This window comes from Protopterus annectens, chromosome 3.part1 (assembly GCF_019279795.1).
Source record: "Protopterus annectens isolate FY-2018-M chromosome 3.part1, PAN1.0, whole genome shotgun sequence".
Lineage (NCBI taxonomy): Eukaryota > Metazoa > Chordata > Ceratodontiformes > Protopteridae > Protopterus > Protopterus annectens.
Window position 1 is genome coordinate 265,904,297 of NC_056732.1, and position 12,330 is coordinate 265,916,626.

The window sequence follows — 12,330 nt, forward strand, 5'->3', positions numbered from 1 at the left end:
TATTGATAGTTGAGAAGTGATAGGATAATTGGGGTGTGTGAGAATTGCTAGTGGGTGTGGTGTTTATCTATGAGTTACAGGAGGTCAGGGGTGGGTGGGAATGGGGGTAGGGGAGCAAAGTGAGCCTGAGTGGTAGTGAAGGCGAATGGAGCGGGTATGCACTGTCCCAGGAGAGGCCCTGTTGTTTCAAAAAAAATCAGGGAGGGCTAGCTCAGAGAGGAAAAACCTAAGTGAATTGCTTTAGGGTTGTGCTTTTGATTTAATTTATTTTTTATTTAATTTATCAAAGGTCAAAGATAAGATTATTAAAAGGGATATTGTAGATATCTTCAATCTAGTAGACATTGAGGGAATAAAATGCAAAAGGGACACTGATTACATGTCCAACAAGGACTTGATGGCAACCTTAGCTGCCATCAGGAAGAAGGTATCAGCCAGGACACCAGTTGATAACTGGGATACTTGGTCTCTGGGTTTTGTGGTATTTATGGGTGTAATCATTGTGAAGGAACCGCACCCAAACATTGCCTTTATTAGCTTATATTGTAGCCATAAGGGAAGCCTACCATGTGAAAGGGGTTTTGGTGTGGTTGAATTATGATCAGTGCTTCAGGAAGCTGAAAGCTCTCAATAGATCCCTCAGGTAGGAGTCAAGGCTCCCTGACATTTGTACCAGTACCATGTTGGACAAGGAGGTGCCTACAGATATTAAGGGAGGGGCTGTTAATCCAAAATACATGTTTTAATGGGCATTCAATCAGGGCAAATGTGTCTGGCCCTCTTTCAAATATAACCACTTGTGTTCAGGATGTGGGAAGGGTCATCCTGTTTCCAGGTGTTGGGGCTTTTTGCCTGGAGGCAGGTTGATGTTTTCTACATCTTAGACAGATGAAGAGACTGGCAGGGGTTCCAATACTTACTTTCCTGCCAAGCCACCTTTTTGTGGACACAGGTGATCCTGGGACCTGAACATGCCATACTGGGCTTATTCCCCCATTTGTCTAGATAAATCATCCTATGTACTGTCAGATTGCCTGGATCAAATGGCAGCAGCCACCCTTATTAAAGGCTTTTCCAAAGGCTTTCGTATTCACTCCACAGCTCTGTTAGATTCCAAATTAGTTAACAATCTGTCATCCTTCAAAGACTATAAACACATTGCTGTCAGGCTACTAGAGAAAGAGCAACAAACAGGCAGGATAATTGGCCCCTTTTCATCCCCTCCATGTTTTTTTATTTGAAATTTCCCCTGCCAGCCTGGTTCCCAAGAAACAGGAGGGTGAGTTCAGGTTGATTAATCACTTGTCTCACTCAGCAGAGGCAGAGTCAATGATTGTATTGCCAACAATTGAGGTCATCATGGGCTATATTGACCACTGACTCTGTAAAATGGATATCCAATCTGCTTTCCATCTTCTTCCTATGAGAAAAGAAGATTCACCTTATTTAGGCTTTCAGTTCAATGAGAACACATTTTTTGACACTGCAATGCCAATGGGGTGTGCTGGTGCTTGTGCAATATTTGAACTATTTATCACAGCTTTACATTGGTGCTGGAAAAAAACAGGCCACCTACCAGTCAGCAGTACACTAGATAGATATTTTTTTGATAGTGGGGGAGGGTCATGACAGTGTTTTGGAAGGGATGTCCATTTTCAAGCAATTTTATGCCAAGTTGGGAGTACCACTGGCTGATGACAAGTCAGAAGGACCAAGTCAAGTTCTGACCTTTTTGGGTTTAGAAAGAGACACCACTGATACTTCTTCTGTTCAAACTTCAACAAGTCTGGCAGTTGCTTTGGAGATTTTTGGGTTCCAGCAAAATTCGGGTAGCAGTTACATGGTTTGCTGACCTTTGCCTGTAGAGCAGCTTCTGCAGGCCAAACTTTCCTACAGTCTTTATCTGACTTGTTGAAAGGTAACAGGCCCAAACACCATCTGATCAGATGGGTTAAGGATGACCTTTGGTTATCGTTCAATTATGCAACCAGTTTAATCGAGTTTCTTTTTGACAGTCCCCTTGAACCAGTGCCACCAACCTTAAGATTTTTACTGATGTGGCTGGGGGGTTCCGGTATGGGGATTATGTCATGGGCAGCTAGTTTGCTGAAAGGTGGCTGGAAAGCTGGTCTGGAGAAAGGAGGGACATTATGTTTTTACAAATTTTTCCCATTTGGGTGGCAGTGTTAGTATGGAAAGATAGTTTATGTGACAAGAGGATAATTTTTCACTCAGATAAATATTACGGTAGGTTCATGCTCTCAAAAGGCATTCTTCCAGGTTCAGATGGGTCCACTCAGTCACCAAGCTTCTAGTATTGCTGAGTCTACAAATTAATTTGTAATATTTGTGCGTTCATGTCCCTGACCATCTGTTTGTTTTTTTTAAAACACCTATATTGAATTATCACGTGTGACATGGGACATGGGCACATTAACATTTATATAAAAGTATGTCACTGGTCATCTTAATCCTATAGCTGACAGTGTTTCCCCATTTTCAGTTTGCCAGGTTTCACCTCTTGGTCAAGAATTCAGATCCAAAGGGTATCCAGATTCCTGTGGGACTCTGGCTAATTGGAGAAGACTAGCACTATTGGTTTTGGCAAACTCTTGGACAAGCAACACTAGGAAAGCTTATTTGTCACCCTCAAGGTTTTCAATGTATTCTACAGGTCTTTGATCCCTGTTCCCAGGTTATGGGGAATATAGCTATTGGTGCAATTTTTAGTGACTAGGTTCACCATGGGGGATTCATCTCTCAGAGTACACTTTGAAACTTTGGGATGGTTGGAGCAATTTTTTTGGCCTTCAGGCTGTGTCCAGACATTGGGTTATGGGGAGGATACTTAAGGGTCTACAGAACATGTGGGGGCCTTCTCAGGATTCCAGAAAACCTATTGGTAGACAACTGCTTTCCCTTGTTTTTCAATGTCTTTACAGGACCATAAGTGAATTTCACTTTGTCTCTATAGCTGCTTTGTTCACCTATTTGTATGCAGGTGCATTCTGTGCCAATAAACTTCTCCTTTACCTTTGTTGGAAGGATCTTCTCATCCACAGGGAGATTGTCATAATTTGGTTAAAGTAATCCAAGACTGATCAAGCCAGTAAAGGAGAGCAAGGTGTGGCTGGACAAGACTAGTAAGCTAGATACTTGCCCCATCCATTGGGTCAGTTTATTTAATATTCCCCCTTAGAGGAAAGGTCAGGCTTGGTTTTCTTGCAGGCCTTGGACAGGCCTTTTAACCTATCAGAGATTAACACATTTCTTAGACAGGCCTTGGCAAGGAAAATAATTCACCCACAAGGTTATTGCTCACATTCCTTTTAGATAGGTTGTACCTCAGACTTGGCCACGGATAGACACTCTGTTCAAGTCATTCAAAGAATGGGAACATGGGTCTCTGATGCCTTTTTATCACACATCAGGTATTCATTTTTATTTCTTTTACAGGGAAGGAGGTGATTTGGCTTTTGGGCCATTCTTTTATTCAGAGAGCATTTATCTGAGCCATGGCTCGCCTGGCTGGTCATTCAAGTTCCTTTGATAGTAACCAGTGAACAGTTCATTCTTTTGATTTTGCTGGTTTTAGTTGGTTTCAGTTTTGGGAAATCTGGCATAAGACTACCATGGAAGAAGACTTGACCAGCATTGTGATAATTCACTTGGGGAAATAATCTGGATCATTCCACTAAGAAGATAATGTTGGCCAGAATCTTATCTGATATGGAACACAGCAGCTATATCCTATGGTAGTTTTCTTCTGGTCTGCCATAATTCCTATACTGTACTGAAAGGGTGCTAGAAGGCCTAGTGCCATTTACAGAGACAGGTGTTTTATCAACCACACAGTCATGTAGGCTGCTAGCCAAATTGGTTTCAGGTGATTGAGCACAGTGATGTTGACAGACTAGAATACAGTTTCTATGATTTGGACAATATTCATTTGAATAACATGGGTTTTTATTTGTTGAATTTGGATACAGTTATTCAAACATTTTTCAAAGTGTAACTAGTTTTATTTCATAACCCAGAATTTATTTGCAAGGTCATTGATTTGGTGGGGGGGCAGCATGGCATAACTAATGGTGGCCTTATGGATTCAACCCCCCCTTGTGTTCCCCCCATTCTTGTTCAGTGGCCTAAGCTCTCCTCAAGTTTTACCCAGATTTGATGGGTGGCAACATCAAGAGGTGTTTGGCTTGTAAGTATGAGTTAAATGGGTTTGCCACCAGGTCCGAGTTAGCTAGGAATATGCACCCAGTGTTCTCTGAAATTGCAGCTGGAACAGGCAGATGTATGCCAACTGGCTTGAGGTGATGGTTTGATATTGTTTGATATGTTGCATATGAATTATTTATGGTATCACTACCAGTTGCCATTGACTGTTACATAGTAACAGTTCACAAAGTCAGTCTGGTATGTTTTAGGCTCAGCCCAGTGGACAACAGTGACTTACTGCTGCAATGACTCATTGTCCATGAGCTGTGAGTTGTCATCGGGAGCAGGTGTGCAATCCCTATTTAAGGGAGTGCTGGTGTTTCTGCCTGCAGAATCTATCAGCAGGCATGCTGACCCTCCCTCCTTCCCAACCCTCTATGCAGGATCTGGCGGCGGCCTTATGACTTCACTCCCCCTAGTGCCCCCCCTGTGTTCTTGTTCAGTGGCCTCAGCTGTTCTCAAGTTGGACCCAGATTTGACCAGTGGCCACATCAAGGGGTATGTGGCTTGTAAGTGTGAGTTAAATAGGTTTGCCACCAAGTCTGAGGTAGCTAGGAATACGCACTCGGTTTTCTCTGAAGTGGCAGCTGGAACTGGTGGGTGTTTGCCAATCAGCTTGTGGTGATGGCTTGATGGTATTTGTTGATATGTTGCATATGAATTACTTATGGCATCACTATTGTTTGTCTTTGAATGTTATATAAGAAAAAGGTTGCAAAGTCAGTCTAGTGTGTTTTGTAACTTGGCTCAGTGGGCAACTTCTAATGGGTTGCCTAATGGGGAAAAGAGGAAACATACATGACTCTTAAACTCTGATGGTCAGAGTAGTCTTGGTCACATTTCTCCTTCAGGTACTGAAAAGAAAATACCATGCATTCCTCAGCCACCTATTAGCCTCGCAGATAATAACCATATCCTTCCCATCCCAATCTGTAGCTTCTGTTAGTTCAACATCTGCATTAAAGGATGAAATTCCACTTTCTGAAAATCCTTTGCAGACTTCTAAAGTCCAATTTGAGCATATCAAATAATGCCAAGATCTCAGGTATTTAGGATGAGCTCTGTGATATCACCTCAAATGGAGATGTACTGTTTAATGTCCCCACTTTCATTTGTGTTCAGATTGGTGGCTGCTGGAAGCTAGCTGAGGAAAGTTGCCTGAGGGTTAAGACAGGGTAGGTGTTCACCATTCTAGCATGCCAAAACCTCTCTCCTGCATTGAGGAACATTACAAATATCTGTTCACATTAAATATATTTTATCCATTTATTGTGGTGGTCGACTTCCAGCTTGTATCTACACTTTTACCTCATTTGTTTCTGGAGAAGACCTTTGGGCTATAGCGACTGTGTGTTTTCAGAGAACATTACAAATATGTAGAGACCCTCCTTCTGTAAGACGTTCATACAAACTATGAAAGTAAGTGAGGGATTTTATTTTATTTAACTACATGTTTCTAGACAAAATATGTACATGTCTAAAAACATAATGGAGCAGCATCCCTATAAACATTTCACTACAGCAATCCTGAAAATAATTGACACACCCATTCTGTGTCAAGTGTCTACCCACAGAAAATCTTTAAAGCTAAATTTCCTTCAGATTCTTTTCTGGTGATACCAGCTATGCTTGGCTTAAGCTATGTATCTATATATCTAAGCATAAGTGGCCAGATGTGCAGTGTATATGCACTCCAGCCTTTATCATAGCAGGAACTCCTTGATTAATGAGACAAATACTGTGTTAGTTCAATTAAAACCAAGGATCAGCATATTTACAAAGCTAGTGAGAACGCCAAACACAGCTTCTGCAATTTAAGTTGGCTTATGTGACAATGTGGTACACTTGTCCAATTAATGGAGTTTTAGTAGTAAAGGCCTACAGCTACAGATTTGCTCAGTATCAAGTCCAATGACTCATTGCCCAAAAAAAACAGGGTAGGTGAAACCCATGGCTTTGTCCAGTATTAGTCTGTACATAAAGGAGGAGGAGGACAGTTATTAACCTGCAAAAATACAGCCTGTTGTGAAAGCATGCAGAACTGAACCGCGATAATTAGTATTATATGAAGTTCATAAACTTCAGGACCTTCCAAATATACTTCCACAAAAAAATGAATCAAAAGCCATTACAAAGTACAACATAACTGCTTCTACTAGCCCTGAGGCCCTACCTAACCACTGCAAACAAATCCAAAGAAGAGAAATGATTCACACTAGACCTTCCTTTAATTAATTCAGACACTGTTGGAAATACAAAATGTATTACATACGCACATACAAACATACATACATACAAATATTTCAAGCATGGGCAATAATGCCTTTTTAGCTTGCCAATATACCAGAACAATTGTTCCCATAATAAGTGTCCAGGCTGTTCTTAAAAATATCTAAACTAGTGCTTGCTTTAATGTAATTTAGTAGCCTATTCCATGCATCAATTACTCTCTCAGAGAACTAATTAGTACACTTCTCATTCCTGTATAATATACATATGTTGTATGACGATTCTCTACTACTTTTTGGTAACCCCAAACATTCCCAGAGGCAATTGTCTCTAAATAGATTGCCCTACCAAGCCCATGTTGTTTTGTAACTTCCTATATTGCCATAGGAGGTAAGCTGTCTTTATTTTTTTCCTGCAGGCCTCAGTCAGACACAGCATCAAGTTTATCCCCAAAGGCTTAAAGTTTGCCTATGTATGGTAGCCAGCTATTGAGTCTTACACCAGCAACACAACTCTTCCAGTCTCTGAAAATCCTAGTTAAGAATGACAAGATAGCTTGCTAGGGTATTGCTTTTTTAAGTGACCTATCACACTTAAAGTATGCCCTTCTAAACTTCATTGTTTTAGGATGAGAGGATCCATTTTCCAATATTTCCCCACTAACTCTTTGGGAGCCAAACTCAAAACAAACGTTGGTACTATATGACTTTTCATTGGTGCAGGTTTTATACTTACCTCTACCTTGTGTGATATTATATTCTTTGATGTCAGCAAGAAGTTGAACTTAGAAGAAAGAGTTGCCCACTGTTTATTGCTTTAGTTGCTTGTTACACATTTAATTTTATTTAGGTAGTTAGTGATATGTAAGTGATCTTGAACACTGCTGTTTTCTTTCAGCCATTTCCTCATTAAAAGATACATGATTCTTTTTACACATAATGTAATGTTAATGTCACATAAGATATTGTCTTCAACATAAAACTGATCATGCATACAAGCTGTGAACAGCAAACATAACATGCAGGTCACATAATTATTTTTTTTTTCAACAGTATGTATACCGGTATTATGTATCTAGTGGAATGAGAAGATTTTTACTATTATACAGGCAATGCATGTAGAAGTTATACGTCATTGTTTGTATGTTGAATTAGTGTGATAGGATTGTGTGCAAGGATTAGTTTGGTTGACAATATGCAGGAGTTAATCATTTATCTGGGTGATTTTATGTGTATCAGGGATGTGTTTTCTACTCCATTTGCAGACTACTTGGTTACATAAATCAAAGTCAAAGTCAAAAGTCAAACAGTAACTTTATTGCCATTCAAACCATACACAGAAATAAATAGGTGAACGAAATTACATTCCTCCAAGCTCAATGTACAACAGAAACACTGAAACAAATACACATATATAACAACAGTGACAAGACAGTGACCGAGCCAGCCAAGGCACAGAATACATCAAGCCTCCTCAACCATGCACGATTCCATGGACTACAGCATCCCTTCCAATCACACCACCATCAATCTCTAACTACTCCGCCGCCATCTCTGTCATGATGATTTTAGTGCCTCTTTGAAGATTGGTGAAGTTGGTTTGTGGGCTATTGTTATGTTGGGCATTTCAGAGTCTAGGATATGAAGTTGAAAATGATTTATTACTATGTAACAGGTGGACTAGATGAATATAGAAAGTGAATTGTGACGTTAATGATAGTTAATGAATGCTGGCACCTAGGGGTTGTTAATGGTTGAGACATTAATATGTTCACTATGTATACAAGAGGCATATAAATAGTTGCTATATGGAGAAAATGTTTGCTTAGAAGCCAGATGGTATATTTTTCTGGTGGTGCTATGCATATATAAAGTTTTGCAGTTTTAGGATGTTATGTGAGGTAACAGTTATTCTGGGAAGACTCTAGGTAAGCATGGGATTGTAGTGCCAATTACTTGTAGTTTCTTGAAGTGTTGTTGGGTTACTGATGTAAACTGTATTTTCATTTTTCCTTGAAATCTGCATATGGTTTTGCAGATGTGTGTTTTGAATGACAAGAATGCATCAATTCATATTGCTAGATGCCTGACAAATCAATAGTTCAATAGTTCTAATAAACTGAGTATAGGTCAAAAGGTTCTTCAGAACCCAGGCTGCGGCTTTGATAAGTAAACTAGAGGACCCATCCAAAAATCAAGACATCTTAAAACTGGACAATAATTTTCTCTCCCTTATAGACAATGGCAGATTTTTTTTCCAGTAATGAGCAGTTGAGTAAAAGAAATGCCAATTTGATATCTAAGATAAAGATACCATATCCCCAGGAAACAGAACCATGCTTTGCAGGACCCAATTTACCACATCTTTCTGTTTTTGACAAAGATCCCAGTAGTAACCATTCTTTGTTTCCCAGTATTTATCCAGTCCTTCATAGGTTCATAGGATGGTACTAGGCTTTCGGCCCTAGGGCTTATATAAGTCTAGCCATTACAATTCCCTGGCTATTTCTTCCCACATTATTTACTTCCCTGGACCCCTGTCTAGCAGGGTGACTGATGTGATCCCTGGGGTGAATTTCCTTTCTCCCATCCAATTGTCAAGGTTCCTTTTGAAGAGGTCCAAAGAGGCGCTCTGCTTGACATGTATGGGCAGTCTATTCCAGAGTCTATGGAATCTCTGGGTCAGGAACCTATCCCTCCAACATGTTTTGTTTATTGTGATGACAAGGTTTAAATCCCTGGAGCGTGTGGCTCTGAGGGATTGGGATTTCTTTAAGTGTAGCATGTCCAACAGCTCTGAGTTTGACATGGCCTTGTATGTTAAGCAGAGATCACCTCTGAGTAGACGATATGTGACAGAGTATAGCTGGAGTTTTTTAAGGTGGGCAGTATAGGGCATTTGCTTTAGGCCTGTGATTTTTTTTAGTGAGGTATTTCTGCGGCCTTTACAGTTGTTGCAGATGTCTTGAGAGGTACATACCAAATGGGGCATTGTATTCTATAATGGGTCTAATGAGGGATGAGTACAGTGGGACAATGACCTCCTTTTTTCTGGATGAAAAGCCCTTAGTGATGAGGTGTGCTACACAGAAGGATTTCCAACTGTTGTGGCGATGTGGTTATTAAAGGTGAGACCACTGTCCACCTGTGTCCTTAAGTCTCTTATCACACTTTCGGTGTTTAGTGTACTGTCACCTATGTGGTAATTCATAGGTATATGTTTTTCCCAAAGGGGATAACTATATATTTCTTGGCATTGAGCTTGAGCCCATGGCTTTGGCACCAAGCATCTGTTTCTGTAAGGCCCTTTTGTAGAGTATCTACATCATTTGGAGATTCAGTAATAGCTCCCAGTTTACAGTCATCTGGGACTTTGTTAGCCAGAGTCCCTTAGTGTTGGCCTGTACTTCAGAGAAGTAGATACCAAACAAGAGCGGTCCTATACTGAACCCTGAGGTACACCACTTGTCACATGTCTGGAGCTGGATTTGGAGTCAGCTACTTTTACAGTGTGGGTTTTGTCAGTAAGTCAGTTGGCAACCCATCGAGTGACGTAGGGATTAATGCCCAGCTTAGTAAGTCTATCTATGATTCCAAAGTGGGGGAATGTGTTCTCTACCTGTTTTCATAGTTTTTCCTTCTCTTTTCTGGTTTTCATGGCTTCTTTTCCACTCCAAGCCTTTTCAAGTTACATGTTAATCTATTGTGTGGTATTCCAGTCACTAGTCTTAGAGAAATCTTAGTTTTCTGAAACCAATGAATTTCTTTTGTTAAGTTTTAGTGTAACAGATTCACAGAGCTGGATCAGATTGGATTTGCATGGCAGTTGGTCACACATCATTGTTTTTTCATATCCATTAGGTTGATTGTCTTGATGAATCAAACTAACAGGGATTTCACATTGTCTGTCTTGTACCAAACTCACAATTACAGTGATAAGATGAAAGGATACAAGGCAAAACATTCCCATATGGTGATAATAGAAGCTCTGACACCTAGAAGAAATTACATTTCTTATTTTTTTCTGTTTACTGACTGACATTTTTTTATTTTCTGTGGATGTTGCCATGCTGGTAATTGGTAAAAAGCTATTTAACACAAAGTCATATATCAACTACTGTGAGGCTTATAAAGTCATAGAGTCGCATGGGTTAAATGTCATGTCCCACTTAATGGAATGGTATAATTTTGGCTCCTTTTCGGTCCTTTGGTATCTTATTGTTATCAGATGTCTTAATGAAATATGAGGTTGTAAAAGTGGTGAGCATATGTGCCATGTTTGTCAGGATTCTCTGAGATATTTAATTAGGGCCTTTTCTTCTCTTAGTTAATTCAGCTACTTTTATCCATTTTCCTTTGGTATCATGTCATCTGCTTGCAACTCATCTCCTTCTTCTTGTCACTCATTCCATCATTTTCTTCTCTTTCCTGATGAATGTGGTATAAGAAAATCATTAATAATTTCTGTAACGTCAGTATTTTCAATGTACCCATTGAAAAATTTCTGAAGGAAGGTATTGCATACTGTACTGGACTCAAACCAAAGTCTTCTTAAGACACAAAGTCTTGCAGGCTGTTTACTGCTATATCAGAGTCTGGTTATTACACAGAGTTTTGCATGACTGCATCTGTAGTCTGTTTAAAACACAGAGCCTTGCAACCTGCACTGATGAGAAAATATATGTTGCAGCACAATACTATTTTACTGTATGCACAGTTACTAATAAATAACTTATTTTTATAACAAATCGAGGCATACCACTGTAGTTTATAGATTTTATGTGCAAACTGGGTTTTTTTCATGACCAATATAGATGATGGCTTTCCAGTCTCCATTTAGCTCGGAACCTAAGTTCCTACGTACCTGTAACACAATTAGATTTACAGTCTTATATACTCTTTTAGTCTTGCACTTTAGATCCTGTTTTTCCTCTTGGTATCTTTTTTGGACTTTTGAGGGAAATAAAGTAATGTCTGTTTTTAAACTTTTCTATTGTCCTGTGAAACTGTTTAATATTTACTTGTAAGCACTTCTGCTAATGTGAGAATGTGTGCAATATTTGACTTTCAGAATTGTTTTCTGCTGATTCTATAACAGAAGTCTGTAAGGAAGCATCTGCGAGAACACTTCAAACTGTTCTGGTGCTGATATTGAGAAAACACGTCTTTTTGGAGATATCTTGTGTCCATTAATAGATGTTTCTTATTTTTCACTTATTTCAATCAGAGCTATGTCACACAGTATGTATGGATGCCAATTTTACATTGCTGAACTTTATACCTATATTCAAGCACATTTTTTTCTATACTTTATCTTTCAGCATATTTACAGGACAATTAATTTGTAATCTTTTATTCACTATTGAACACAATCTAACAATTCCTCTCTTTATTTTAATATAGTTTATATTGATATGTATCTTTTGGTTAGATTATACACAAAACACATTAGGAAACAAAACCTTTAGTCTTTTTTTTTTATACAAGTCAAAATACAGTTTTACATAGTTAATACAATAATAAAAAATATTATTACCAAAACTGAATGTATATTTTAATCTAACAACTTTTCTTTTGCAGACCATTCTGTGAAAATATTTTACCAATTATGGGCTGTGTCTGCTTTAGTTTTATTTTTTAACTTGATTAATTTGTTTTTTACAATCACAAAACTTAATTCATGACTTAGAATAATTTTATGAACTTTTTGCAACTGTTGAAATAACTTACTTTTATTAATTATTTTATACCAAAATATTAGATACATACTAATATCTACAAGAGGCAAGGACTATGTGCTACTGCAAGCATTATTCAGTGCTGAAAATATACAGTTTCAATGTTATTTTAATGATAACATTGCGGTCATATCTCTGAA